Source organism: Mesocricetus auratus, unplaced genomic scaffold, assembly GCF_017639785.1.
Source record: "Mesocricetus auratus isolate SY011 unplaced genomic scaffold, BCM_Maur_2.0 Super-Scaffold_100009, whole genome shotgun sequence".
NCBI lineage: Eukaryota > Metazoa > Chordata > Mammalia > Rodentia > Cricetidae > Mesocricetus > Mesocricetus auratus.
This window is the reverse complement of record NW_024429193.1, coordinates 75,354,756-75,359,240: the sequence shown is the minus strand read 5'-3', so window position 1 is coordinate 75,359,240 and position 4,485 is coordinate 75,354,756. Positions and strand designations below refer to the sequence as shown.

Sequence of the window (4,485 nt, the reverse complement as noted above, 5' to 3'; positions counted from 1 at the left end):
AAAACTGCTTGCTGAGCAAGCGTGCCTACCTCAGTGTTTGAGCCACAGAATAGGTAGAAGGATAGAATTTATAGGTAGAAGGATAGAACTTATAGGTAGAAGGATAGAATTTATAGGTAGAAGGATAGAATTTAGCTTCCGAGCTGTTCTCTGAATTCCACATGCACTCCATGGCTCTCCCTGTAACCACAATAAGTAAAATAAATATTAAAATCCTAAGAACAAAGTGAAGCAAGAATAGACACCTAACCCTACCATTGCTCACTAAAATTCACTTAAGAAAACTTTTGAGGTTGGAAGATAAATTTTAGAGTTAGAGGTGTGAATGCTTTCATTCTCTTTAACAACAACTGAAAGATTATATTTATTTATTTATTAAATCACAGTATTGGTTTTCTTTATTGGATCTATTTGAAGCTAGGACAGTGGTTCTCAGAGAAGCAGGGACTCTGGGGATGGGCCCAGTGTTGTGTGGCTTAGCCATCTCTGCTGGCTACTTACCATACTAGCTTAGAAGGGCCTGAGATCTTTCTATGTGGTAAGAACATAATGAAAATTTTTTTTGTCTCCTAGACCCTGATCCTTCTTGGAGCAGGCAGAGTTAATAATCTTCTAAGGGTTATCCATCTCCTGGGTCATCAGAAAAACATAAAAGATTTCTTTGTATTGCTTTAGAAGTCTTCGCTTCAGAGATGAAAACACACTGATGTGGAAAGATGATAGGTAAATGTGTTTGTCTCATTTCCAGAAATAGATGTTTTGAAAGTGGTTGTAAGTGGTCCCTAGGTTTGCATCAGGCGATATAAAGGCATCAAAGTGGCTTGGTTCCTCCTTTCTGTGTCTTTCAGGTGCAGACATTGAACCACACGTAATAATGTTTGTGGCATGAACCCTTGAGGTCTGCCCACTTCAGTGAGTTCAAATATTCAACAAAGCATCGCTAGCCAAAGTCACCATAGTGTATACTCAATCTCCAAAGCTTATTTACCTTGTATAACTGAAATTTTGACCATCATCTCTCTATTCTCTTTCCTGTCTCCAGCCCAAGTCAACCCCATTCTTTCAGGTTTTATGAGTTTGCCTATTAAAATAGGCAAATGTCACTCTGCATGTGACATCATACAGAATTTGTGAGTTTGACTTATTTCACTTACTGTAGCAGTCTCTAGGTCCATCCAGACTGTTGAAAATGGCAGAATTTCATTCATTTTTAAAGTTCCATTACAAGCATGCATCAAAATTTCTTTATCTGTTTATCCATCGGATGGCTTAAGCTTTTTTGACTTTGTGTTTTGTGAATCTGGAGAAGAAATGGAGCGTGTATATAAGCAGAAGAGATATGTGAACATGTGTGTCTTCCATCCCTTACCACTCCCTTTGTATATAACCTTTGCAAAGCCATAGGGCCAGAGTTGCAACAGACACCGACTAATGTACAGGAGCTAATCGAAATCCAATGGGAACGCAAAAGCGATGTCCTGTATAAGGTGAAGTGGGGAGTTGGTAACCCTGACAGGCTCTCTGTTAAACAAAAATGTTTCAAAGCGGGCAGGGGCATTCTAAGAAACACCCGTGATCAGGGCCCACCAGTGCATCCCTTGTTCTTGCCGCTTCTGTAATAAGCTAGCGATCTGAAAATCATGACTCTAGAGAAAGGGAGCAGTGGGACTATTGGGCAGACTGTCGTATATTTGGAACCATAGCCCTGGGAGGGGAGACTGGAGGACTTCTCGAGATGATAGGCCAGAAGGTCTAGCCAAAGTAACAAGCTCCAAGTTCAGTGGGAGGCCATGTCTCAAAAAATAATCGTGGGGGAGGGTTGGAGATAAGGCTCAGCAACTAAGAGCACTGCTGCTCTTGCAGGGGACTTGGGTTTGGTTCCAAGCACACACATGATGGCTCACAGCTGTCTATAATTCCAGCCCCAGGAGATCAGATCTGGCCTCTGTGGGCAACAGGTACATGTGTAGTATACATACACACATGCAGGCAAATCCTCATACATACATGTTTTTTTTTAATTTTAAAAAAGATGGAGAGTGAGTGATTGAAGAAGACACTTGAGACCCAAACTTTACATGTATGCACACATACAAGCATTACATATACATGAACACACATGTACAGAAGTCGGGGGAGACTTTTCACGGTTTCTTGTTGTTGAAGTCTTTCCTGAGTTACCAGTAAGCCAAAGGTCAGGCGTGTCCATAGAATGTGCTGTAGTAAGAAAGCAAAAGTGAAAAACGGGGGTAGAGGGGGTGGCAGGGTGGCAGGGTGGCGGGTGGTGGAGTGGTGGGATTCCTAGAGCAAAATAAATATTCATGTGTGAACCATGAAATGTGAATTTTGTAATTTTGATGATTTTACTTACAAATGAAATGTTTTTATATTTAAATTTAAAACTGCAATTGTATAATAACAAAGATCAATGCCAAGATCTATGCTAATAACTTTAATTTTAATTTTTTTATTTCCTATTACATTAACTGACATTGTAATAGAGACACAGAGAGTAGCTACATGTATTTTTTTGTACTATGTTAAGCATATTGTTAAAAATGGAAATGTCCTCCTAGTTCTTGGAAAAGAAGTACCAAGTTTTCTCTTGCACCTGGTCTGCGGGCTCCACGCCGGCTCTGGGTTTGTGCAGACGCAGGACTGCACGCAGGTGCCGGTTTTCCTCTCTCTCTTATAAGAGTCCATAGAGGAAAGAGGCTGTGACAGCTGCTCCGGAAGTACCACTGTCCCTAAGAGTATCCATTTTGGATGAATCTTTTTTTTTTTTTTTTTGAGCTGGAGGCGGGCTTTATTTCAGCCAGGACATGATTAGCATAAACCAGATCTTGCTGATGACCACTGAGCATGACCCACAGCTGCCCTCCCGTTCACCGCCTCCTGCGCCTGCTGCTCCAGCCGCTCTGGGTACACCTTCAGCCTCCCCAGGTTCTGGTCGACCATCTTGAGAGAGTGTGGCAGGGTCTGGTCGTCCTTCTTGATGACACTCTGGGTGGCCAGCGCGTTGATTTTGAGGCTGTGCACCAAGCCTAGCATCTTCTTCGCCAGCTTTTCCTGGGGCCCCCAGTGCCTCCAGAGGACGAGGTGGAGCTCGGATGCTGAAAGCTTCTCATCAGCCACTTAGCTATGCGCTTCATCGTGCCCATCTCTAGCTCTCCAGATCAGCTCTAGATGATGCATGCCCAGCAGCTCTGCATCTCACTGGTGTAACGTGCCCGGGACTGCAAATGTACCGTCTTGGTAGTGGGCAACCGCTCCCTGGTTGTGGTGGGCATGGGGCCAGAGGTCAGGGACTGGTTAGCTAGAGCCTTCTCAGAGAAGGAGGTCTAGCTTGGACTTTCAGAGCCTGCAGCATGTCTTCCAGGGCACCCACATGCTGGGAGGGAAAGTAGGGGGTCAGCCAGGCAGGGCCCCAAGGCTTGTTTGGTAGATGAATCTTTAAACAATGAATGTATTAAATGAGGGATACTGCATAATGCTTACCATACTCTAAGACCCAGGTTCCAATTCCACAACACACACACACACACACACACACACACACACACACACACACACACACAGAGACAGAGAGAGAGACAGAGAGACAGAGAGAGACAGAGACAGAGCAGAGAGACAGAGACAGAGACAGAGAGACAGAGACAGAGAGGCAGAGAGGCAGAGATAAACAGAGAAGCAATCAGCTTCATTTTCTGTTATTCGGTTACAAAAGTCTTGCACTGTTATTACCCACATCTTTTCCCTTATCATCAGGTTCACTTACCACTTCCATCTGCATCTCAGAAATGCTTTTCTTTTTCAGAGTTGGGCGCTGAAAACAGAGCCTTGTACACTGGGCCACTTTCCCAGTCCAAATTTAATGCTTTAAAATCAAATTCAAATGTTGTTATGAGTCCTGCTAAGTGGAAGTGTGAAATGTTTGACCCCCAAATGACATCTTTTTTAGCTCTGTAATCTATTTAGGACAAATATTAAATATGGCTTTAATAATAATAAGGAAATGTCTATTTCCAGTGATGAATTATTCTGTGACTCCGAGAAATAAGACAGTTAATTGGAGATGAATTGAAATGACTTTTGCTGTCTTTGCTTAAAGTGTCTGGTAACACACATTTCCCTTTCCCTAACGGACTCTTGCAGCTTCTCATTAAGTACCCCAGGTGTCTTTTCGGTGTTTGGCTTGTCATGAAGACATGCTCCTTCGTAAACTTCGGTTTTTGGGAGTTGTTGATAGTGCCGCATCTTTTCCTATACAGCGTATATAATACAATGATGTTTGCTAAGAAATAACTGCTAGCAACAGAATCCAAGACTTGGTATAAAGGTTGGTGACTTAACTTGTTTGGTGACTTTATCGCTTAATTCTGCTTTTTTTTTCTCTTCACTCCCATACTCCACAATGACTCCATGACTGTATTATTACTTGGAAATAAACTGGAGCATTTTTCTCACTTGTTTATTTAGCCACTC

General features: G+C 42.7%; 1 pseudogene; it reads right to left on the bottom strand.

Moving 5' to 3' along the window:
- Window positions 1-2,826: 2,826 nt before the first annotated feature.
- On the bottom strand, window positions 2,827-3,793 carry LOC101839480 (annotated as a pseudogene).
- Window positions 3,794-4,485: the final 692 nt, after the last annotated feature.